This window comes from Prunus mume, linkage group LG6 (assembly GCF_029339155.1).
Source record: "Prunus mume cultivar Tortuosa linkage group LG6, ASM2933915v1, whole genome shotgun sequence".
Lineage (NCBI taxonomy): Eukaryota > Viridiplantae > Streptophyta > Magnoliopsida > Rosales > Rosaceae > Prunus > Prunus mume.
In genome coordinates, this window is record NC_142703.1 from 1330989 (window position 1) to 1358890 (window position 27902).

Consider the following 27902-nt stretch of genomic DNA (forward strand, 5'->3'; position numbering starts at 1 on the left):
AGCCGGGCGAAAAGGGCCTACTTCATTCAAAAATCATAAACTTAATCATAAGGGCATTTTAGTCTAAATTTGAGATTAAACTCACTTAATTCCAATATTTTCACATCAAACCAAATTCATAAAATACCCAATAAAATCATACAACTTAATAAGATTTTCCACAAAAATAATAAAATGGAGCCCCATCAGCCATGAGCCCGCGGGCCAAATGATGAGGCCTACCAGAATTATCTCTTAGTACACCTCCAACAGCAATGCATCCATCCTCACCTTTTTTGCACTCGTTGGTATTGATTTTAATCACTCCATTCAGGTATTGCCAAGAGAGCACAGCGAGAGAGCGGGTAGGTTTTCCAATCTTTCATACTTGCGTTGCGTGTTGATTGATCATATTTTTAGTTGATTTTTATTGTTGTTGCTTGCATTTATTATAAAAAACAACTCTCTGAAAATCTAAAAAGACAACGAAAAAAAGAAAGAAAAGAAAGAAGGTATTAGTCAAAGTCTATCCTTGGATAAATATTTTCTAAAAAAAATCTAATGATTAGTTGATTATAAATAATAACAAAACACCAATTATTAGTTGACAGAAATATGTAATTTAGACCAACCCTGCTTTTTTGTTGTTGTTGAAATGAGGGGATAAAACCCCAAACAAAACAAACTACTCATAATGGTTTAACCCGACCCTGTTTTTGGAACAACTCTTAATACTTGTTTTGTTTTGTTTTTTTTGTTTGTTTTTTGAAATAAAGTTTAAGGGGAAATTAGCTACTCTCATCAAATCTACAACCTCGAGCTGGAAGGCCTTATGCGTGGCACCAAACTGTTAGTTGCCACCAATATGGATTTATGTAGGAAATCACAAATCGCGCATCAACAAGGACTGTTGGTAACGGGACTCAAACACTAATGGGGCTACATACAGTGCATAAACCTTACCAACTGAACTAACTCTCGTTGATTTAATATATGTTCTTTGTAATCATTATTATACATATATTTTCTTCCTCACTTGACTTCAATCGTAATAAACAACCCTAATAGCCCCTTACAAAAGGTAGATTACTGAAACACCAAATAGTGGAACTGAGTCAAAGATCTTGAAACTATGTAAGCATCATCTGGATTCTCCAATCTATTATAAAATCTTTTCTTTTTCACCTTATTTTCTCCAGAAGGATGAGTGCGAACTAAAACTTCCCTCTCGAAAATCACTTTTCTAAAACCCTTTTCAACAACCATAATTTTCCCGAATACAGTCCAATAACATCAATGACAAAAACTCACAACTAACTAGCATGACTCTCCTAAAGAGACTAAGAACACACAAGAAACTCAACCAAGTTTCTGGAATCATGAGAGAAAAAACACAAAAATTGATGAAGTTACTTGACTTTATTTAACAAACTAAATCAATATAAAAAAGCTAATACAATGCCAACAAAAGGAAAACCAATGACTGCTAATCTTCCTTTGAGACATGACATAGAGAGTGCCACCTAATTACTCTAAGATCTCAATGCATTAATGAGCAGTGGATCTACCATGACCAAGCTACAACACCTCAAAGAGTACTCTTGCAAGATGAGGAACAACCAAAGCTACCCAAATTTGAGACAATAGATCTGCCAAAAGAGAAGTAGATCGACATACACCTACCAAAAGTCAAATAACACCAAAGATCCAACAAGATACAGAGGAAAACCCCTCGGATCAAATATCTCTTGACTATTTTGTTTTTACTTGGAGCCAATTTTAAGACTGTAAAAAGTGGGTTTATCTTAAAAGTGGTTGAGTCTTTAACTTGAATCCAACCTTTTAAACTCAAAAACAGAATTTGAGTCCAAAACAAAGAAAACCTATTTGCTACCCTATTTTTAAAAACTCAAACTCAAGAACAACTAAAAAACACCCCAATTATTAAGAACAAAAAATATATGTTTTTTAAGTTTTGTTCTAACAACCCACAAGTTCTCAAATTTTTAAGAATTGAAACAGTTTTCAAATTGCATACCAAACACGTTTTTTAATCATAAAAATAGATTTAAGAACTCCTTGTTTTTATGAAAAATCAAGGTTTTTGAGTTCCCTATTTAAATAGGATACCAAATGCCCATAAATTTTTTTCTTTGCATATTCATCGGTTCCTTTAGTATGCTTAACTGTTATTGCATGTTAGTAACTTGAATCTAAGACATATTTGAAAGAAAGAAAAAAAAAAGTATATGGGTGTTCAGGTTATACCTTTGTTGTCAAAGCTAGGTAGGTTTCTTAAAATGCGTTTGCTTCGTGATTTAGTTTTGTTGCTTCGTGGTGATTTTATGTTGTTGTTGTAGATTCGGATGAATAGTGGTTAGTGGAAGTTTGTGGAGGTTTGCAGTGGTTATGGTGGTTTGTTTTGGTCATTTGATTTCTCAGAGCTCGATATGGGAAGGCAATGCATCATGGGCGATGCCTTGGGTGTGGGTGTGTGTATGTTGTCTTTGTGTGTGTGTTTATTTTTTTTGTTTTTGCAGCGTTTTTTCGTAAAAAAGTGGAATGATATAATTTTGGGAATTTTTAAGGCAAAAATTTATTTTTGGTTCCTGTATTTTATCACTTTTATCACTTTGGTCCATGTTATTTCAATTTGATCAATTTTACCCTTGTGGTTTCAATTTGAAGCAATTCAAATACAATTCTCAATTTCTGTAAAAAAAAAGTATAAAAAAAAAAAAACTTTTGTTAGTTGTAGAGGGGCAATTCGGTCCACAAATTACTAAAAAAATGCATTCCTTCTAAACAAAACTAATCAATATATAAATTAAATAAAAATAATTTTAAAATAAAAATAAAACCTCTCTACCCATTCTCCTTACAACTCCAACCCAACGCCCAGCCTCAGGATGACTTCATCCTCCACCCAGAGATGGACCTATGAAGGGACTTACCTTGGACTATATTCCAGGTGAGTTTTTATTTTGCTAATAAAATCTTCCAATACTCCTTACTCAGAAAAAAGATAAGCCAAAACAATCAATCAGCAAAGAATAAGAACAGAATTTGAATTCTCTTTTACTATTCCAGAATAGTCTTGTATAGGAACCATCATCTACATAAGACATATATAACATATATACTAATCCTGGCCGAACCACTTGAACTAACAAAAACCTAAAAAGCAGCCACTTTGCAACACCAATTAAAACCTATTCTATTTTCAAGCCCACTTCTGTGTCATTTAACCAAGTAAATCTTTAACCCTAACAGTGAATTTTTTTTTTATTGTTTTTTTTTCCGCGTAAAAATCTTGGTGATTTATTATTATTTTGTGGGTTGTTGATTAATGATTGCTTTATTATCTCAGATTAAGAACAATAATGTTTGTTTGTTTTATTTATTATATGAATTCTGAAACAGTTGCATACGTGTACGTAGAACCCAATTTTAAAATTCTAGGTCCGTTTCTGATCCAGTTGAACTCAAGTTTGAATCTCCTTCACCTTAAAATATCGCCTCAAAAAACCATTTGAACTCAAAAGAACATTGTTTTGGACATAAGCATTATACAAGCATCAAAACACAAGTAGAGCATCCTATTCCTATAGCAAAAACAAATGTTGACGGTCACTACTACATTTTATAGTTTGCGCGACGAAAACAATTCCGTCGCGCAAAGATGAATGTAGTCGCAAAAACTTAAGCGCGACGGAAAAGTCGTCGCAATCTTTGAGCGACGGAAAATATTCGTCGCGCAAACATATGCGCGACGAAAAAATTTGCGTCGCGCAAAAATAAATATTTTTTTATTTAAATTTAATTTTCCATTTCTTTTATTTTGTTAATTTAAATTTAAATTTTGGTTTATTTTTTTTTTCAATAAAAGAAAATTGCATTAAACAAATGTAATGAAGAGAAAAGAAATGTTATAAAATAATATAAATGTAATTACAAGAAAAATTGTTAAAATGTAATAACAAATAAAAAACTAATCGAATAAAGTTCCAAAATCAACGTGGTCGTCTGCGAGATGCGGCTCGGACGTCTGGGCATTGTCGGCAGGGTAGATGTCCGTAGCCGGTTGGGGGCTGGGAGGTCGAGGAGGAACCAAACTGCGGGATTGGAATGCCGACCGAGCAAGGGACTCTAGAATCATAGACATCGACCCTTAAGCTCGCCACCGTCAAAGCAGTCACCTCGCTTGATCGCGACGATGAACGGGTATAGGTTCCCGCCGTCGGGCATTCCCCATCCTCGACAATATGTCCCGGGCCTCCTCTCGAGAGTCCGATCCAACGTCTCGTCAAGATTTGAAACCCCGCATCCTGTGGAGGATGCAGACTCGAGCGGAGTATCGGGAGGAAGTTGGGAGGCAGACTCCTAAAGAACCAACTGGCTCCTCTCCACCATCGTCGTCTGTTTAATTAAAATTACAGAATTAAAACATAAAATATTAAAATTAATTAAAACATTCATATATTAACCATGACACTTGAATGCGTATATAATAATTAAAATTAAAGAATACTTACATGAATGGACTCGGCCAACTCATTCCCAGGTCGAACATAAACGTCGCCAAAGACGTCGATCTCCGGGAATTTGGACCCCTGAATTGAACAAGACAAGAAAAATGTTAGTACGAAAAATAAAAATTAATATTAATTACATATTCAAAATTGGATATAAAACTAATTTATTATTACCCGTCGTCGTGCGTCCATCCTATATGAGAAGGGCCTGGAACCTGAATGGTGGAGAAGAGTCTTCTTCTTCCTATTGCCCTTATTTACTGTGGCCTTATTATGTTACACAAAAAATAAACGTATCAGTTGAAATTGAAATGAAATAGAAAAAATTAAATAAACATTAGTAAGAAACATGTAATAAGTTTGAACAATTAATATAAAAATAAAAATACCACATATTCGGGTGCCAGAAAATGAGCGCAGAGCCACGCCCAACTATCCTCCCGACCCTCAAGCTCCTTCGGGCAACCCTCTTCAAGAGCGACTTGCGGATCATCAAATGCCTGAAAATGGTGGTGCAAGTCGCTCTTCCACTGCTTGTACCTCTCACCAAAAAGTCTATTGACGTACGCCAATGACTCATCATCGAGGTCCTCTAAGTTGTAGTTCGTCTGCAATAAATTCATTATAGACCAGACATATAAATAAATAAAATTTGAAGGACAAACAAATAAAATGTAGGATACATACCGACAAATGTTCGCGCACCTCCATCTTGACCTCGTCAGGTATGACCTTCCAAGACTTCCATTGCATTAGGGCAATGGGTCCGAACGACATGACCAATGTCGTGGGCCAAAGAGCTATGCAATTCCGCCGTCGAGGCTGCCCGATGCCGCTCGTCGATTCGATGTTGATACGATCGTTGGTCACCCGGTGACCTTCGCCGTCTTCAACTGCCGACACGGTCCCCGAGTGTTCTTCTTCGCTGCAAAGAAATATGAAATGAACGTTAAATAAATAAGATATGCAACTAGAAAATATTGGTCCAAAAGAACTGGAGGTGAAGGAAATCTTTACCGGGTTGTGACCCCGACCCAGAAGCGTGCATCGATATGGTGTCGGAGGTGCCTGGGTGGCGACGACTGGGCTAACAGTTGCGCCACCGACGACGCTGATGACGTTGGCGCATCGGACAACCTTGGACCAATCGGCAAGTGGTCCATCTCTGCTGGAGCTGTGGCAACTGATGGCTGCGACGGGGGAGGCGAACTCTGTGCAGCCGACACCGCCTTACGACTTCTAATTAGGTTTGACATCTGCACAACGGAACAAGCAAGAACTAATTGAAGAACACAAAATATCCTAACCAACCTTCAGACTAAGCATATATATATTACATATCTAAATAATATAACAGATTTACATATCTATTTGCTTATGTATTAACCAGCCAAGCATTCATGTTCCCAGTTTAATAAGAAACCGCAATTGACAAACAAAATTAAAACCTAAACAAGAAATGAAACTAATAGGAAAACAAATTATCCTAATACATGCTCCTGCATCAGAAAATGCGTAAAACCGTAATAAGAGAGAAAATTGAAAAAGTTTGCTAAATTGTACAACTAATAGCAACAACCAATACATGCAGTTTAACAAAACTATAACCAACATAATACCATTCTACCATTTATGCACCAAAATGTAACCAGCAATGACAACCTTGAAGCAGCAGAAACATAACCAATTCATCATCATTCAAGAACTGAACAGCATAACACCGAAAAAAGAACCTAAAAACAATCCATCTAATCAGCAACACAGAATGCATAATCTGACACCAAGCAGCAAATGAATCACCTACAGAGAACCTAAACACAGCCACTTAAACAGCAAAAGTCCCAATTTCCAGCAAAGCCCCAATCCCCCAATTAATCAACATTCACAATCACATCCACCAAAACCTAAACAATACATGCAAACCAACAACAGAACCTAAAAACAACCCAATTATTACAAAAGCCCTAATTAATTTCCATCAAATAACAGAACCTAAACAATACAACGCAATTAAAAACGAAATCCTAAATAATTTCATGAAACCCAAATTTTAATTTGGACAAAAAAACCCTAATTTTGTTCATTCAAAATTCAGATCCAGAGCAATTAGAGGAAGAGGAGATATACCTGATATTGAGATGCGAGAATCAACCTGAGAATCGAGCAATTTGACGAAAGGGATCGAATGAGAGAGGGTCTGAGAGGGCTCGAATAAGAGCTCAGAGGGTGTGAGAGGGTTCGAAGGTTCAAAGGAGGGAATTGAGAGGGTTCGAAGTGAGAGGGTGCGAGGTCAGAGGGTTCAAGCAGAGGGTGAGAGGCGAGAGGGTTCATCGAGAGGGTGAGAGGGTTCAACGGGATTTAAACTGATAGGGTTCGAGGGTTCAAATCGAAGTTTAGGGTTGGAGGGTTCGAGCTAGGGTTCAAGTCCGAGATGGTTCGAGCTAGGGTTCGAATCTGGAGACAATAACGAAAATAAAGAACCTCGATTTTTTCACGAAGGGCCGCCTATATTTTGGACATCTTGCGCAACGAAAAAATAATTTTGTCACGCAATGATGTGTTGCGCGACAGCAAAAGTAATGGCGTCGCGCAAGGTAATATTTTAATCATCAAATGAACGACACCTACGCGACGACATGACATTTCGTCGCAAGATTCTCAGAACCTAAACCCTAAGCCGCCAAAAATTTCGACATCTTGCGCGACAAATGGTATTAATTGCGTAGCGCAAATACGCTACGCGCGACGATAATTTATTTCGTCGCGCAAGATTACCAGAAATAAATCCGTAAACCCTAAACCCTAACGGGAAATGTGGACAACTTGCGCGAAGTAGAAATTAATTCCGTCGCGCAAATCTCTCGGAAAACCAAAATATTTTAGTTTAATTCAATTTCTATAATTTGTATTTTGTTTTTAGTATTATTTATTTTGTGAAGAATTAGTTTTAAATTTTTTTAATTTATTTATGAAATGACTGAATAAATAGTATTTAATTCTTTTATGGTCTTGAAAAACTGTTTTAAATTTTTCAAAAGTATTTTTAAAATAGTTTCTATTATTTAAAAAACCTTGAAACTTGTTTGAAGTAGGCAAAAATTATATCTTGTGATATTTTGTTAATTATGGGGGGGAACATTGGTATTGCTTTTCTTTTTTCAAGCCTACTCCGATGTTAGTTACAAAAAATAAAAAAATAACTTATATCTCTCTAAAAATATAAACTCATAATCTGATTCAACAAAATAGAAATTAAATGGGTAGTCATAATTCATTGGAAGGGAATTTGTAGCGAAATTAAATTTTGAAATTTGATAAACATTTTTGCTTGTTTTTATAATACAAATTTATAAATAAACCCAATCCTAGACATGTATTTATAAAAAAACCCAAGCACTATTTAAACATAGAAACACACCCAAAATCAACCCCAAAGTTAACTTTTGGGTGTGTTTATAAATGGGTTTTGAGTGTATGTAATGATGGGTTTTGGGTGTGTTTATATGTTTAAATAGTGCTTGGGTTTTTTTATAATTTCAACCCCCATTTTGGGTGTTTTAGTAAAACTCCCTTTTTATAATTCTGAGGGTTACATATATATATCCTCAAAGTTTTTAAATGGGTTTGCAACTTTTATGACATAACACATGGGCTACATATATATCCTCAAAGTTTTACTCTTGTGTTGTTTTTTCAAAAATAAAAATAAAAAATAAACTTTATTTGATAATCTTCAATGATACAATAGACATTTAAACTCCAAAATTTAACTCTTGTATTCTCTTTTTTCATATAAACATTTAATTCTTCACGTCGCACATGAGGCCTAAAGGCCCGAAACAGAAATGGTTCTTGGATGTCTCTTCATATAGGCGTATTTTTTAACAACATAAAAGGGGGGTTTTCTTCATTTAATAATAGAGTAATGAACTTTCTCCTATTAAAAAAAAAGTTTTTAATTAACTTTATGACTTGCAATGACAAAGTTTGACCTCTTGAGAAAGAGAAAGACAAAATTACATGGGCTGTAGCTAAGCGTGGAACATCGCGAAGAGAGATGAATTCTTGATTTTAAATTTTCAAATTTTTCATGCTTGTTTCAATTTTTTGTATTCTTTCAATTTCAATAGTTTCAACTCCAACAAGAGAAAACCCTAATTCTTATATTCATAAATACCACTTAAATTCAAATAGTTAGATTCAATGTATATATTATATGATTAAATTTGTGATTAAAAAAGTCAAATTCAAATTGTGTGCAACTTGATTTTAATTTGTGATTGCCATCTTTACACTACCATAATTAAAATACACAAAATTAAATTTACTATTTACATGGGTAGTCACTAATAAATTGCATTATTCATCATCTGAACTATAATAACCTTCGTTATCGTCGCTATCATCACTTTCGGTTTCCCAATCCTCCTCCTCATCACTTTCGTAGTTCGGGCCCACTGGAACATCATATCGCGGAAGATCACCGAGGTCAATTGTAATTGACTGAATCGGTATTTCGATTGAAGACACTCCTTGAACCTGAAATGGTTCTTGTCTAACATTTGTATCTCGAAGTGTTTCTGCATCATTTTCCATGGAAGACTCCAAACGTTGGTCGCTGACGTCGTTGTCAGTTGGGTCTAGTTCTGGTATAGCATACACGTTCCTCTGATCCATATGCTGAACAACTTTCCAACCGCTCCCGGCTTTGGGGTCATCTAGATACACAATCTGTTTTGCCATGTTTGCCAAAATGAAAGGGTCGTCATCATACCAAGTTCTGTTAATGTTCACTGATATTAAGCCATGGTCGATTTTAACACTTCCCTGCCTATTTGGGTTTGTATCAAACCATCGACACTTAAACATGATCACTTGGTATCGGTCTTTGTAAAGCAATTGCACGACCGTTGTCAGTTTGCCATAGAAATCAATGTCCGTACTTTCGCCTCCACCTAGGACATGGACACCGCTGTTTTGCGTACACAACTTGTCATCTCGTGCAGCCCCTAAAAACTTGATGCCGTTAACATGGCAACCCGAGAACAATTCAGCCCGAATCGGGCCGAACGCCAAGTTATATAACTCTTCACTGTAAGTGGGGGAATTCGATGATTTCAACTTGTTGACCTAATATTATACAAAAATATTCACATGTTAATTTGAGAACATTAAATAATACAATATATATCTCAATTACAAAACACTTTTAACTTACAGTTTCCAAAAACCATTGTGGAAACAATTCACGGTGTTTCGTGGCATAAAATGTGATGGATGTTCTCGCTTCATCATCTCTTCATGCTTATCTAAGTATGCCATTATCTCATCACAATTGTTCAGTACGAACCAATGTGCTACCTGCATGTTATTTATGGAAAACGACTCTCCTCGTACAGGATCTCCAAATGGTCGTGCTCTTTGGGCAAAAACAGAAAGTTTCTCATTTCTCACACCTCCGTCATTATTGCATTGAGGACGATTGAAAGCTGTGTTCACATCTTGTAAATACATTCCACAGAAAGTAAGCGACTCATATTGAACCCAAGCCTCTATAATTGACCCTTCCATACATTGCGTCTGATTTTTCAGCTCTCCAAGCAGCCTGCGAAAATAAAACGATATGATACAAATTATGAGGATAATATACCTTTCAATTGGATAATGATGCATAAACAAATGATGAGGATTATATACCTTTCTATTGGATACATCCAACGATAGTTGAGAGGACCAGCAAGCAATGCCTCTTCTGGCAAATGAACCATCACGTGGATCATACTTGTGAAGAAAGCTGGAGGGAATATCATCTCAAACTTGCATAGGACTTGGACAATGTCATGGCCCAATTGATGCATGTCCGTCTTTCGCAATGTTTTTGCCATCAGTTGGGAAAAAAATCTGAACAACAACATGATCGGCTTCACTACATCTTCCGACAATAGGTGTCGAATACCCACAGGAAGTAACCGTTGCATAAACACATGGCAATCATGGCTCTTAAGTCCAGTAAATTTACCCGTCAACATTCACGCAACGCGCGATATTAGAAGCATACCCATCGGGAAACTTTACCGACGATACAAACTTTAGAAATTCTTTTTTGTCATTCGGTTTCATGGAAAAAAATGCCAGATCCCTTCTAGCTTTATCACCGTCCCTGTTCATCCATAAACCTCTTCGTATGCCCATTCTTTCCAAATCAAGACGAGCTTTGATCGTGTCCTTTGTCTTGCCCTCGATGTCTAGAATCGTACCTATCAAAGTGTCAAACACATTTTTCTCAACATGCATAACGTCGAGATTGTGTCTCAATTTTAGTTTCGACCAATATGGGAGCTCAAAGAACATAGACTTGTGCGTCCGGTTCATTTGTGTAGAAGGTCTGGTTCGACTAACTGTTTTGCGAGCAGTTAAGCTGTTCCAAGATGTCATCACCAGACCATTCTCTAGGTCTAAGGCGAGGCTCTGTGTTCCCATCGAACTCTTTATCCTTTTCCCGCCATTCGTGGTCCCATGGCAACCATCTCCGATGACCAAGATAACAAACTTTTCCGGCATGCCAACTAGAAGTTACATCTTCCTTGCACATAGGGCATGCCATATAATCCTTTGTGCTTCACCCAAAAACCATTGCATATGCGGGAAAATCATTAACAGTCCACATCATCGCTGCCCGCAAAGTGAACATCTTCCCGATGGATTTATAAATGCGTGTGCACACCGTTTGCCCATAAATCCTTGAGCTCATCAACCAACGGCCTTAAGTAAACATCGATTGACCTGCCAGGATCCTCAGTTATCAAAACAGTCAACATCATGTACTCTTTTTTCATGCATTTCCAAGGCGGCAAATTATATGGAAATACGAAAATCGGCCAAGTGCTATGGTGTTGGTTTAGAACCCCGTAATTGAATCCGTCTGGCAAGTCCCAATCTAACATTTCGAGGATCAGCAGCAAAGTCGAGGGAACGTTCGATCGAACTCTTTCCATGCTTCCCCATCTGCAGGATGCCGCATCACATTATCGTCTACCGTTTTCTGATGCCATCTCATAGTGCATGCGTTGTCGTCGACATATACAATCGAAGCCTAGGTTTCAGAGGCAGATAACGCATGACTTTTTAGGGATCTTAGTCGTTCTATTCTGAGATGTCATTTTGAACCTCGACTCATTGCATATAGGGCATGTATCCAATGTTTCATACTCTTTGTAGAATAACATGCAATTATTTTTGCAAGCGTGAATTTTTTCATAACCCAATCCAAGACCATTCAACACCTTCTGCGCGTGTTTATGGTCTTTCGGCAAACAATTGTCCGTCGGAAGCATTCTCTTGAAAACCCCCAAAAAGTAATCAAAACACAAGTTCGACATACGAAATTTTATTTTTCCGTGCATTAGCTCCACAATGGCCGTGAGAACGGAAAAACTCTTGCACCTCGGGTATAACTCTTGGTTGGCATTTTTTAATAGTTTTTCATATTGTTCGAACTCTGCACTGTCCATTCGTGTAGGCACGTCATCTTCCCCTTCCTGATTGATGTTCGTCGATGCAAATGGAAAAACATCGTTTATAATATCCATCACTTGTTCATTAGGATCCACAATAGTTTCAACATTGTCCACTCTTATGGCATTTGAAGACGAAGCATTGTCTAATTGTTCTCCGTGAAGGTTCCAAATGCTATATGTCTCAATCATTCTATTCCTTACTAAATGAAATCCAACATTTTCAATTGTCTCCCACAATGTGTTGTTACACCTCCTACAAGGACAACGGATTCTAGTTGCACCCGGGTTGTGTCTACGTGCAAACTCAATGAAATCCTCGATTCCATCCAAGTATTCGTCTGCGCATCTATTCGGGTTCTGTATCCACAGCCTGCTCATAATTCCTGGAACCACAATCACAACACAACAATTACAAAAACTTCATACGAAGTTATAATGTCACCTTATGCCTCCGGTAAGGGTCCTATCCCATTCGGGAATGCATAGTCCTGTCACGTAACCTACGGCTATATGAGATTAGATTTCTGTTTACCCGTTTTGCGTTCACTCCTGTGATGGAAGGGCAAAGTTCCCCACTGCCTTGAGAACCATAAACTGGTCGACAAGTCAGCTTTCTTTGATGTGCGAGCGTGCCACTGCTAGCAATAAAAATTCTAGCAGACTTAGTTTGGAGTAGATAACTTGCGCCCCAAGTTACTGATTTCTGCAAACAAACGATTGTGAATTTGGGTGAGGAATATCTCCCAAGTAAGTTCTTTTCTTGCCTCAGACGGGTGAGGACTTTAACAATTTATCTCAGTATAAACAGGCTTACGGCCAGAATGGTTGATGGAATTTAAAGCTGTTTGATAGTAATCGATGGGATTTAAAGCTGTTTTTAAGCGTGATGGAATTTGAGTTTTTAGTAAGCCTTTTACAAAACTATAACAATAAATACTCATGCTAGAGAGATGAAGATACAATTGGAACTCCATTTCGCCTGGATGGGAGGCTCTGGCCGATACAATTTAATTTGGAAATGTCCGGCCGGTATAATTTAGCTGTCCGGATCGAAATGTCCGGGCTGGACTGGAATGTTGACAACTCTGATTGCTAAGTTTCAACTTTAAATCGATACCAAAGGTTGATTCTGGCAGAGCTTCAATGTACTTTAAGCTTTTGTGAAGCTTCTGAGTGGCGAAGCTGGCTTCTTAGGCGTAGTGGTGTTCTCGAGGACTTCAGTGGGCTAGAGGCTGCACTGTGAAATTTGAATGACTTATTTTCTAAGTCTGAACCTTGGGAATTCTAATCTAAAGCTGGTTTTCACTTGGAATTCAAGTGAGCTTCTGGTTGAGTTGTTTGTTTGTGTCTTGGCTCAATGAGCTTTGGTTGCTTCAGTGTTTTGAAGTCATTTTGAGTTTTTGTTTTTGATTGATTTTTTGGTTTTTGAGTGTCCTCTACCCTGTTCACTCCTTCTTGTATTTATAGAAAAACTGTTTCTTCTCTGGAGTAGGGTGATTGTGTTTTTTTATTGGGCGGCAAAGATATTTTCCCCCATTTTCCTCTTCTTCTTCAATTCTGGCAGATAGGCTCTCGGATAGGTGATCACTTCCCTATTTTTCAGCTGCCCCTTGTGGACAGCTCCCGCTTTCCTGCTTATCCCTCTCTGAGATCGTAACCTACTTATCTATCTTGGGAGAATTACCTTCTCTGTAAAGACAGGAAAAAATCTCTGTATATACATATATAAGGGGGATTTAATCTTCAGTTCTTCTTGATGTCACGAACCCTTCAGTCACTTCTTCTATGGCAGTTGCTATTGCGACTTTTTCATCCTGTAGGCTGCCTTTGCGACTTTTCATCCTGCGACTTCGCCATTGCGACTTTTATCCCAGAGGCTGCCATGTGGGTTTATTCCCTCTTAAGTCGGACTCCCTCTTCCTATTATGTTGGGCTGTGAGGCCCAAATCGCTTTGTTTGTTACGATGGGCCTTGGTTTGGATGTGTCAATTTTGGCCCAAACAATGCCTCTTAAGTTTGAATCGTTTTTGGAACGATTTCAGACTTAAATAACATGGCCATTAAATTGGCGCATGGTAAATTCCCAGTTAACGGAAAGCAGTAGAAGTACAACAAAAGGGACAAACTTAAAGGCATGTAGAAACAAAGGACAAACTTAAAGGCAGTGGAAGTACAATAAAGGGACAAACTTAAAGGCAGTAGAAACAAAGGACAAACTTAAAGGCAGTGGAAGTACAACAAAGGGGCGAACTTAAAGCAGTAGAAACAAAGGACAAACTTAAAGGCAGTGGAAGTACAACAAAAGGGACAAACTTAAAAAGGCAGTAGAAACAAGGGTAATTTTGAAAGGAACCAAAAATTTCTAGTGTAATCTTGTGTCTATCCCGGTGGTCTGTTTGTGCCTGCGCATCCCACATGGTTGGATAAAACTTTTTTAACCATTTGCCATTGATTGGGGCCGTATGAACTTCTCCATCCCTATCCTGCAACCTGTATGCCCCCATTCCGAGGATCTGGTTGATTATGAAGAGGGCCTTCCCATGTAGGTGACCATTTTCCATAACGACCACATGGGTTCCGAGGCGAGCTGCCTTCGGACTATCTCCCCTTCTTCAAAACTCTTGTCCCTGACTCTCTTGTTGTAGGCCCTTGATACAGCCTGTTTTCCTGCCAGGAGTTTGTTGAGAGTGTCTATTCTGCCTGCATCCAATCCTTCCTAGTTCGGCAGCATAGCACAGGGTAGTTTTCTCCTACTAAGTCATGTTGGTGAGCAATTACGAGGTTGAGCAGCTATCTCCATAAGCAGAATTGCATCATGACCGTAGGTTAACGCATAGGAGTCATGCGATCGCTTCTCTTTTTGAAGTTCTATATGCCCTGAGTTTCGACTTCTCATGCCATTGTTTCGGATTCTTCTCAAGCATTTTCCTGATAATGTTGATGATCACTTTGTTGCTTGATTCCGCCTGTCCATTGGCTTGGGCATAATAAGGAGTGGATTGGAGCGAGTCTGAATTTGAATGCCTCTGCCATGTCCAGCATTTCTCTGGATATGAAGGAAGATCCTCTATCAGTTGTGATTGATTCTGGGATGCCAAATCTTTGGATAATCTGCTCTTCTATGAAAGTGATGATCTCTTGAGATGTAGTAGATTTAACAGCCTTGGCTTCCACCCACTTAGTGAAATAGTCTGTGGCAACAATGATAAAGCGATCTTGCTGGCTTGGCTGGATAGATCTTACCAATGAGATCCATTGCCCATCCTCTAAAGGGCCATGGTTTTACCACTGGATTCATGGGAACTGATGGAGCCTGCTGGACTGGACCGTGTCTTTGACAAGATTCACACCCCTTGGAATAGTTAATGCAATCTTTCATCATGGTTGGCCAGAAGTAGCCATATCTCCTAATTAACCAGCACATTTTTCTCCCACCTTGATGTGCTCCACAGATTCCTTCATGGGTCTCCCCCATAACTTTCATGTATTCTTTCTTTCCGAGGCACCTTAAAAGCACCTCATCCTTGCTCTTTCGGACCAAATCTTCATTCCACATAAGGTAGTTTAAAGCCATGATTCTGACTCTTTTCTCAGAGGGCAAAGTTGGATATCGTAGATAGGTCATGATAGGATTTCTCCAATCATCTTCAGTGATTGTGGCATTGACATCTATCTCCATCCCTCTGGCGAGCAGATGGTAGGCTTTCTTTCCTACCATGATGATTCTTTGTACACAGTCTTGGGGCATTTGTACACTGTTGCCACCTGGGCCAATTCATTGGCTGCAAAATTTTCTTCCCTTGGGATATGTTCCCAAGTGGCTTCTCTGAATTCTGTCAGAAGATTCCTAGCTGCCACCAAGTAGACAGCCAAAGAAGGGCTTAGGCACTTGTATTCTCCAGCAATTTGTTTCAAAACTAGCATGGAATCTCCCAGAATTTCCACAGATTGGATTCCTAGTTCTACCAGTATTTCCAAGCCAATGATTAAGGCCTCATATTCTGCCCTGTTGTTGGTGCATTGGAAATCCAATTGGAAAAAGTAGCGTTGTCTGATTCCAAGTGGTTCTTCCAAGACAATTCCTGCCCCTGAAGTTATATCAGTTTTTGATCCATCAAAGTATAACTTCCAAGGTGCAAGATGAACTGAGTAGATAGGATTGTTGAGGCAGGTGTGAGCTCTGGTCAATAGATCTGCATTTGCTATGTCTAGAGAGTCCATATTTTCAATCTCCTCTCCGGGATGATCTGCTAGGAAGTCTGCCACAGCTTGTCCTTTGCGGCTTTCGAGGAACATATCTGAAGGCAAATTCTGTCAAGGCCAAGGTCCATTTTCCATTCTGCCTCTAGCATTGGTCTTGTTAGCATGTATTTGATCAGATCTGTTTTGGCAATGATATAGATGGTGTATGGCAGCATGTAATGTCTCAGCTTTACGTGAAGTACAAGGCTAGGCAAAGTCTTTCAATTGCAGAATATTTTCTTTCCACATCGGAGTTACGCTTAGGTAATAAACCGCTGTTCCTTTCCTTCCTTGTTATCCTGAACCAATAAACTTCCAATGGATACTTGATGCGATATATAGAGCTTGAGTGGTGCCTCTCCTTGGTGGGGACAGGCGGTGGATTTGAGAGGTAATGCTTGATTTCCTCAAAAGCTTGTTAGTCTTTGTTCTTCCCACTTAAAGGTTTGTTCCTGTTTTAATCTTAACAAAGAAGAGAAAGGCTGGATCTTTCTGCAGAATTGGATATAAATCTCCTCAAAAATTAATTTTTCCTAAGAGACTTTGCAATTCCTTCTTGTTCCTAGGTGGCAAAGCTTCCATGATGGATCTTGCTTTGTTTTTGTCGATCTCTATGCCTCTTTGGTGGACCAAGAATCCTAGGAAATTTCCGCTTGAACTCCAAAAACGCATTTCTTTGGGTTCATTTTCAGTTTATGCTGCCTCATTCTTAGGAATGCTCTTCTTAGATCTGTCATGTGGTTTCCCTCCTCTGGTGATTTAATCACAACATCATCAATATAAACTTCCAGGGAATGTCCAATCATATCATGGAAAACAGAATTCATTGCCCTTTGATAGGTAGCCCCTGCATTTCTCAAGCCAAAAGGCATTACAGTGTATTCAAAAGCACCTATATGCCCTGGACACATGAAGGCTGTCTTGTGGATATCTTCTTCTGCCATCATGATCTGATTGTAACCTGCGTTGCCATCCATAAAAGATAGCATCTGGTTGTGGGCAGCTCCATCTACTAGCATGTCGCCATTGGCATAGGGTACTCATCCTTGGGAGAGGCTTCATTTAGGTTTACGTAATCCACGCAGATTATTGCCCGATTTTCCTTTTTAGAACTGGTACAATGTTAGCTAGCCAATCAGCATAGATGGCAGGCCTGATGAATCCTGCCTTGAGCAGCCTTTCTATTTCTTCTTTGACTTTCAGTTCTGTGTCCATGGACATCCTCCTTCTGGCCTGCTTGAGTGGTAGGTATCCCTCTTTGATTGGCAGCTTGTGTTCTACCAATTCCCTGTCTAATCCTGGCATCTCATGATAATGCCAAGCAAAACAATCTTTGAACTCTTGCAGAAGTGCAACGAGTTCCTTCTTAAGTGGCTCTTTCAATAGTGCGCTGATAAAGGTAGGCCTTGGATCCTCCCCTGTTCCTAAGTTTATTTCCTGCAAAGGATCTTCTACCTCTGGCAGAGAGTCATCCAGTGCGGCTGGTGCAAAATCTAGCACTTCCTCCTGTAGTTCTTCTTCCTCCTGGCTTTCCGTGCTTTCATGAGTGAATTCTGCCATATTGATGGCTGAATTCTGCTCAAAAAACTTCTTTTCCTCCCAGTATATCAACAATCTTTTTGTAATGGACCGGATTGTTGCAGCTCGATCCTTTTCTGTTGATTGGGACTAGACATTAGTGCTATGGAAATTTAGAACAAAAGGTCTGTTCCAATCCTCCAAGGAATTGGTTAGACCTTCTTCAATGAGCCTCTGGGCCGTGACACCATGGGGGCGGCCGTTCTGGTTGACTCCAAAGAAGGTGAAAGGACCAAGGTCATCATGATAATACCTTGCCTCACAACACATGGCAGAAGGTAGAAATGGCCGTGGATCGGCCTCTATTATCTCCATGTAGCCTTCTTCATTCCATAAAGCTAACTGTTGATGAAGAGTGGAAGGAACACATAGACTCTGGTGAATCCAGTCTCTGCCAAGTAATGCATTGTAAGTGGTAGAGGTAGTTTCTACCACAAAGAATGCAACCTTCAGCTTCTTGCTTCCTACTACAACATCCACATCTAGGATCCCAAGGGTTTTGGTGATGCCTCCTGCGAAATTGGTGACGGTCAGGTGGGTTGGGATTAAGTCCCTTTACATTGCCCATTTTACTCGGCGTGAGGCGAGAAGGTTGATGGCTGCACCTCCATCTACCATAGTTTTGGGAATAGGAACACCCCCAAAGTTTCTTTGTTATAAACAAGGGTGCAGGTGGTTTGCCATTTCTTTGGTTGGTTTGGTGAAGCAAAGGCGATCTGAGCCAACTTGTGGGTTGTTCCATACATCTGGGTCTGCCTTCTTTATTGGCCCTCTTCGCTCGCCAACCTTTGCACTCAAAACTTTCTTGGGAAAATACGTCTCCATCCAGTGCTCTCCTGTCCTTCTCGCCCAGAACTTTTCTGGCGAATGAACACCATATTGATGCCTAGGTCGACTTAACAAGTCCTCCAATTCGCACCGAAGGCCTCGGTTTCCGCATCCAATTCTCCGTCATAATCCATCTGTTCTCCCTCATACTCCTCCGTCCATTCTCCTAGTTTTCTGTTCGAGGAGCGCATTCAGTCATCTGCGGATGGTTCATAATCCAGTGCTCCTCTTCATACTCCTCAACCCAGTCTACTTGCCCTTCTTCTGGAATAGGATCGGTTTTTCCTCAGTGGGGAGTTTTAAGTAGATTTTCTGAGGCGGAGGTAGAATGGATTGAAGGTTTCTTTGAGGATTCTGCTTTTTCAACCACGTGGTTGAGAGATTGCTTGTTACAATGCAGGGAAATATTTACGGCTCTTTCCCTTTTTGGCGAATTGACCTCTGGAAGCGGTATGCGTTTTCGTTATTGAGGAATGTGCGATCTTGTCTCACGAACCCTCCTCCTTTGGGTTCTGGTCAACTCCATTGTTAGTGCCACTTTTCCGGAGAATACCACACCTTCAATGATGGTGCCAAAGGTTTATCATAAGGCAACCTTATTGATTTTTCTTCCTTGGCTGCCTAGTCATTCTTCTTTGGATTGGACAGGCCTAGGGTAGTTTCCTGTCGGCCTTATCACAGGCGTGGTTCCAATCCGGTCAAAAACACTTGGGTGGGCAGATCCTGTTTTCGGGGTTACCTCCATTTCGACCTCACACTTGCACTTTGCGAGCACTATTCAGTGAAATGGTTGCTTTTGGTCTTTCCATAGTCTTTTTGAAACTATTACGCCTTTGAGTCGACCTCTGTGGTTTATTACATCCCTCTTCGTTACGGCCAATTTAGGTTGACCATATTAATTTGTGGCGGGAAAAGGATCTGTGGTGACGGATGGAGGCTTTTCTGCTAGCTTGACCTTCCTATTTGTTATTCCTTCCTGTATAACATCTCTGAAAACAACACAACTATTGGTAGAATGATTCCAAGAATTGTGCCATCTGCAATACTGTCTTTATGCCCTTGAGTTCTTCTAGTTTGGGCGTGCAGAGGCATCTCTATTGCTTTCTGTAGCAACATCTCATCAAACAAAGCATCTACTTTGGTCAGATCGAAAGAATATACTTTGTTCTGCATGGGTTTGTTTGGAACGAACCCTCCTGTGAATGGTGGCGGCTTTTGATCCCTTGGAGGCTTTGTAAGGGTTTTACGGTGATGGGATGCTTTAATTTTGCCATTTCATGCGAAACTTCTCTCTCCTTGATTCCTCTGCATCTTCTTCGACTCCACTTCAATCATATGTATTGAGGAAGAAGGGGATTTATGTCGTGCATTTGGAAGAGTTTCTCTTCTTGTTCCTCCCTGAGCAATTCCTCGTACTTGCATGCTTTATCGCGATTCTGCAGATCTCAAACAACATCCCGTCAAATCTTTTCCTCAAAGAAATTTTGAGGCGCTGAAAGCCGTTTGGATGAAGTGTCTTTCTTCGATGGGGATCGGCACTTCATTTTGAGCTTCTGAACCTGTTTATAAAATCTTGGCAGAGTTCATCTTCGCTCTGCTTGAGAGCAGCAAGGTCATGATGGTGACTTTGAATCTGTAATAGTAGTCATGGAAGACGCTCTCCATTTGCTCCCAAGTCTGAACAGAATTTCTTTGGCAGGTTAGTGTACCAAGTGAAAGCTTGTCCAGAGAGAGAGTTCCCAAAAAGTCTTAGCTTTAACAGTGGGTTACTCTCTATGGCTATGCATTGGGTGGAAAATCTGCCTACATGCTCAACTGATGAAGCATGAGGATCCTCTCCGTTGAATAAAGTGAAGTTTGGTACTTTAAAACCTGGGGACAAGGGTATTTGATCGATGTAAGGTGGATATGGCTTCCTATAGGTGGGCCTTTCCCCCCTCCTGGCTTCAGGCTCCATCATTTCCCTGATCATCCTCTGCAATGCCCCCACGTCATTTAGAGCATTGACGGGAGGAGGTTTTGTCACTGTTACAGTGAGCAAATCCACATTGCAGGTGAGCAAATCGTAGTTCTGCTGAGCAAATCGTGGTTACGCCCTATATGGTCTAGGCGAACTTCTTCCTGTGCTCCTCTAGCTCTTCAGTCTGGTGGTTTCTCGGTTTGCCCCTGCTGTTTACATGGTTATTGGCATAAGGATAATTTCCCCCTCTTCCTCTCCTTCCTCTTCTTTGGTGGAGAAATGGATTAGGGTCCATCATACGGGCTGTAGGGTAATATTCTTTGCTGTTCGAGGAATTTCCATAGGGAGATCTTGTGGGGCCGCTTGCTGCGGAACAAGCTGCAGTTACAGCTGATTCTGCGGGACTTGTCTGGCGCGAGAACCCGGCCGTATTGGGGCCATCGTTCTTGGCGGGAACAACCACTTCCTGTGTCGGCTGGATTTCTCCCTGTTACGGCATCCGGCTACAGTGCAAGAGGATTCTCTTGACATGGCCATGCCAATCTGGTGGGGACCATAGGGAAGGTCTAGTTCTTGGACCACCTCATTAGGATTGGAATTACAGCCATGGCGACCTCCGATCCTTCTGAATTGCTGTTGACTGCCATTGCATCATGGTGTCATATTATCTAAGTCTCTTGGCTCCTCCGTGTTGTGACCTCTTGTCGTAACACAGTCTCTATCAGTTCATCCTTACAGGCCGGTCCTGGACCTCCGCTTCTGTCTTGCCATGTGCTAAATGCCGGGCATCACTTTCTCTGATTCAATCCTTCCACGAGGGCCACTTGGTTTATTTCCATGTCGTGGTGTGGGTTACGGCTAGAGCTTCCGGTATTCATGGGTGGTAAAGAACAATGTATACTGAGAAGTCCCGGGCGTGCCAAATTGTTTGCCCGTTTTGCGTTCACTCCTGTGATGGAAGGGCAAAGTTCCCCACTGCCTTGAGAACCATAAACTGGTCGACAAGTCGACTTTCTTTGATGTGCGTGCCCTGCTAGCAATAAAAATTCTAGAGACTTAGTTTGGAGCGGATAACTTGCGCCCCAAGTTACTGATTTCTGCAAACAAACGATTGTGAATTTGGGTGAGGAATATCTCCCAAGTAAGTTCTTTTCTTGCCTCAGACGGGTGAGGACTTTAACAATTTATCTCAGTATAAACAGCTATTACGGCGAATGGTTGATGGAATTTAAAGCTATTTGTGCAGTGATGGGATTCATGCTTTTTAAGTGATGGAATTTGAACTGTTTTTAGCGAAGCGCCTTTTACAAAACTATAACAATAAATACTCATGCTAGAGAGATGAATATACAATTGGAACTCCATTTCTGCTGGATGGGAGGCTACATACAGGCTGGACTGGAAATGTCCGGCCGAATTTGGGCTATCCGAATTTGAAATGTGATGGAATGTTGACAACTCTGATTGCTAAGTTTCAACTTTAAATCGATACCAAAGGTTGATTCTGGCAGAGCTTCAATGTACTTTAAGCTTTTGTGAAGCTTCGAGTGGTGAAGCTAGGCTTCTTGGGTAGAAGTGGTGTTCTCGAGGACTTCAGTGGGCTAGAGGCTGCGACTTTGTGAAATTTGAATGACTTATTTTCTAAGTCTGAACCTTAGAATTCTAATCTAAAGTTGGTTTTCACTTGGAATTCAAGTGAGCTTCTGGTTGAGTTGTTTGTTTGTGTCTTGGCTCAATGAGCTTTGGTTGCTTCAGTGTTTTGAAGTCATTTTGAGTTTTTGTTTTTGATTGATTTTTTGGTTTTTGAGTGTCCTCTACCCTGTTCACTCCTTCTTGTATTTATAGAAAAACTGTTTCTTCTCTGGAGTAGGGTGATTGTGTTTTTTATTGGGCGGCAAAGATATTTTCCCCCCTTTTCCTCTTCTTCTTCAATTCTGGCAGATAGGCTCTCAGATAGGTGATCACTTCCCTGTTTTCAGCTGCCCCTTGTGGGACAGACTCTACGCTTTCTGCTTATCCCTCTCGAGATCGTAACTCGCTTATCTATCTTGGGAGAATTACCTTCTCTGTAAAGACAGGAAAAAATCTCTGTATATACATATATAAGGGGGATTTAATCTTGATTCTTCTTGATGTCACGAACCCTTGATCCCACTTCTTCTATGGCGATTGCTATTCGACTTTTTCATCCCGTAGGCTGCCTTTGCTGACTTTTCATCCCTGCGACTTCGCCATTGCGGACTTTTATCCCGAGGCTGCCATGTGGGGTATTCCTCTTAGTGCGGACTCCCTCTTCCTATTATGTTGGGCTGTGAGGCCCAAATCATTTGTTTGTTGATGGGCCTTGGGCTGGATGTGTCAATTTTGGCCCAAACAATTTCGCGTGGAAGAATTTGGCAGCATCTCGACATAGCTTCTTGAGGTGGGCATAGGTATAAATACCTCGCATACCACCCAAGAACGCATTGAGATGACACCGAAATTTCCACAATCGAAACCTAGTCTGTAAGTAGATTATGTGACAACACTATGCATTACCAGACTGTCCAAATAATGGGACAATTCAAGAATTAATTGGACCGCAGTCATGCATTACGCATCCATGCACGAAATCCAACTAATCTCGAACGGGAAACTAAGTTTTAATACAATAAAAAACAAAGTACGAAGTTAATTTCAATTAACTTCGTACATCACAACACATTGTGCTACGTAATGGACAATTTAACAACATAATATAAATAAAATTTCACAACAAAAAATATTAAAATAATTAAATACCTTCTCAATCGTTTTCCACCAATCGCAAATTACAATTATCCCTAAAGACAACGAAATTAATCGCGTTAGTGTGAATTTAAATTAATACTTTCAAACTAACGACTACAAATACATACCTAATGACCGTAGTCAACTCCCAGCATAAGCGTAAACTGCAGTAGATCGAGGCGGTAGAGCGAGTTTTTTTTGAAGTCGCCTCTGTAATGGCAGAAACCAGCATATGAAGGAGAAGAGTTTTGTGCGACGAAGACATTATTCGTAGCGCAAAAAATGAAAAACTTCCGTCGCGCAAAAAATTTATTCCGTCCCGCAACCGTGCGACATCAGTTTTGCGCGACGCAAAGTTTTTCGTCGCACAAAGTTTTCGCCTTTATTGTCGCGCAAAATTAGGAAGCCGTCGTGCAAGGTATGAGCCCAACTTTATGTGCGCCGATTGTCATATCGTCGCGCAAAGATTTCTTTTGCGGCGATTAAGTAAATCACGCAAGTGTTTGTCGCCAGAGATAAATTTGGGCGGATGTTATATAACTTTGCGCCACCAAATTTTTTTTCGTCGCGCAAAACAATGTAGCGCGACGACTTTGTTGTCACGCAAGGTTTTGGCGCCATAAAAACTTTCCCGCGTTTTTTTTTCCTACCTTTGCGCGACGAGAGTCTTTTGCGTCGCGCAGAGTTATCTTGCATGACAAATTGAATTTGTCGCGCATCTTTTTCACACTTTGCAAGACGAGTGTGTTTTTCCGTCGCATATTTATCTCTTGCACGACGATTACTAGTTCGTCGCGCAAATAAGAAAACGTAGTAGTGGGTGCTAATTTTCAGAAGAACAAGAACAATAGGGCCAAATGGTAACTCTTCCGATTAACGATAAGGAAAAAGAATAATACATAATCAAAATAATCAAATTATATAACCCACAATAAACCCAGCTTAAGTCCACCGCATCGCCTCATACTTTGCGTTCAATAAACTTTTCTCTTCCTCCCACTTTTCCTTCTCTTCTCTGTGTTTCTCCTTCCACTACTACAAAAAAGGAAAAAGACGACAGGAATTCACCGTCGTGTATTCGGTTTTCAAACCATCGTGAAATCGACCAACATCTATTTGGGTGTCAAACTACGACGGCTTTTTACCATAGTTGTTTATCTGTAACGACGACGGTTTTTAAAGAAAATCGTCGTTGTTTAGAGGTAAAGATCGTTAATTATAGGAGAAAAGACGACTGTTTTTAATAAAACCGTCGTGTATTGTATGTAAAGAGGACGATTCTTTATGAAAACCGTCATGGATTGTTTATAAAGATGACGGTTGTTTTATAAAAACCGTAATCTTTACATTCAATAGACGACCTTTTTAAAAAAGGTTATCTTTACTTAACAATGGACGACCCTTTTTAAAAAAAACCATTATCTTTACATATATTAGACGACCCTTTTTAAAAAAAACTGTCATCTTTACTTCATAATAGACGACGGTTTTTATAAAAAGAGTCATCTTTACATATAATAGATGACGTTTTTTATAAAAAGCGTCATCTTTACATATAATAGACGACGGTTTTTATAAAAAGTGTCATCTTCACATATAATAGACAACGGTTTGTATAAAAATCATGATCTTTACATATAATAGAAGACGGTTTTTTTACAAAAAGCGTCATCTTTACATATAATAGACGACAATTTTTATAAAAAGCGTCATCTTTACATATAATAGACGACGGTTTGTATAAAAATCGTCATCTTTACATATAATAGATGACGATTTTTTTATAAAAAACGTCATCTTTACATATAATAGACTACCCTTTTTATAAAAATCGTCATCTTTACCTATAATAGACGACCTTTTTTTAATATAAAAACCGTCATTAATTATCTGTAAAGACCATGATTTATTATAAAAACCGTCGTCTAATAACTTTCCAAACTGCTACATTTTAGTTCTTTTTGATTTCCTATGATGCTATACAACGATTTTAACTAGAAAACCAACCATAATGCTTTATTAATGAATATATACACTCAAAAATAATTTCTTTCATAAAACTTGAGGATTCAATAGTTATTACATAGTTAACCAATCTTTATTCTACAACAAACATAATTCCTAACAAGACCTACGTACTCCTAATCCAAGCATTCCTCATCCAAACATACAAATGATGCACAACTGAAGTCTCCTCCATCATCCCTATAAATAAATGAAAATGACAAAGAGAGAAAAAAAGAAGCTAAGATTATAAACATAAAAAATTAGGTGGAAGAGACATTTTACCATTGGTCCATATTTCCATAGAAAACTTGTAAAATGAGCATAAAAAGACTATCGAGAACCTGCAAATTTTCAACAACAAAAAAACATACGACTCACATAGAAAACCTACAAAAGAAAAAGTTATAAATCTGCAAGCTTCCTCCTCATCTCCAAATAACCAAATCAGAAAATCTAAAAAGAAACCAGAAATGTAAAAAAAAGATGTAAACAAACCAGACAAATCAAGAGAGACAAAATATGAAATTAAGGAGACAAAAAACATACCAGAAACGCAAAGAGACTAATCCAGAATTCACTAGCAAGATATAGAAGGGCATTAAGAGATTAGGTGATTTTCAAATCAAACCTTTCAACCAGCTTTGATTCTCAAATACAGAACATCCCTCTACATCTTATGGATCTGTGAAGACCTCAATCTCTCAACTCCTTTATTGATATCGATTTTTTTTAATGATTTTATAGAGAGTTTCATGAGGGTGTTTTAGAGAGTGTATGAGGGTTTCAATGAGGGAGAGATAAGGTTTTCAGAGACGGGGGAAAATATGAAAATTTATCGAGCACGAATTCACTTAAGTAGCCTTTTTTTAGCGTGTTTTAAAAGACGACGCTTGTTAATGAAAGATAAGGTTTTCAAAGATGGATGAAAATTTGAAAATTTGTTGAGTGCGAATTCACTTAAGCGGCCATATTTTAGTGTGTTTTAAAAGACGATGCTTTTTTTTTAAAAAAATTGTCATCTTTACATATAATAGACGATGGTTTTTATAAAAAATGTCATCTTTACATATAATAGACGTCGGTTTTTATAAACAGCGTCATCTTTACATATAATAGACGACGGTTTTATAAAAAGCGTCATCTTTACATATAATAGACGACGGATTGTATAATCTTTACATATAATAGATGACGGTTTTTATAAAAAGCATCATCTTTACATATAATAGACGACAGTTTTTTTATAAAAAGCGTTATCTTTACTTCATAAAAGACGACCCTTTTTTAAACAAACCATCATCTTTACATATAATAGACGACGGATTGTATAATCTTTACATATAATAGATGACGGTTTTTATAAAAAGCATCATCTTTACATATAATAGACGACAGTTTTTTTATAAAAAGCGTTATCTTTACTTCATAAAAGACGACCCTTTTTTAAAGAAACCATCATCTTTACATATAATAGACGACACTAGTGGATACCACAAAATCTTATGTTATATTTAACGAAAGTATAAATAAACTCTTAATTGTTAGTGAATATATTGTTTTGATAGCATACGCATTTTAAGAAATTAGTTTCAACGATCCAACCGTCAAACTTGTTTGTTTATACTTCGAGATCATATACGCCAAAAATCGAAAAAATAAACATTCGGATATCAAGTAACGGGACAAAAAATTTCAACGGTTATAAATGAAAAATCATGATTTAATGGTTATTTTAACTCCGATTTTGATGATTTTTTTACCGCTACACTCCTTGACCCTATATGAATACAATGACTGAATTTGATCTTCAATTTAAAATATTTACACTAGTGGATACCACAAAATCTTATGTTATATTTAACGAAAGTATAAATAAACTCTTAATTGTTAGTGAATATATTTTTTTGATGGCTATAGGGGTCTTTTTATTCCAGTAGCTTGACGAATGAGCTTGGGCTGCGAAAAGAGAAACATGTGTGAAATTGCCCTTTGAGTCTGATTTCAAGGATCAGGCCCCAAAAGTGTTTCGTAAGGGCAACTGAGCCTTAGGAAACACCTTGGTCTTCTTCACCAACGAAACCAATAGTTGCCTACAGATAAATTCTTGGGCTTGGCACGAGAGCTTGTGGCAAGGGAGCTAAGTATTCGTGAGTTTAGCATGAGAGAGAGAAGGCTTGGGGTTCCTATGTGGAACAGAGGCTTTGAGAGAGATGAAGCTTGCTCTCTAAATCTGTGTTGTGGAAAGAGAGGTAGAAGATGAAAGCATGGATAGCTTTAGCATATTTCCAGCAGCTTGACGAAAGCTTCGTCAAGCTCATGCGTGATTTGACATAGGAGAAAAATGAAAGCAATGGAAGAACAAGGCTTGAAATTGAAGGGTTCTAGAGATGAGAGAGATGATGCTTGCTCTCTCTGGATGTGGGTTTTGAGAGAGAGGAAGAGGAATGGAAGAACAAAGCATGAAATTGAAGGATTCTAGAGTGGATG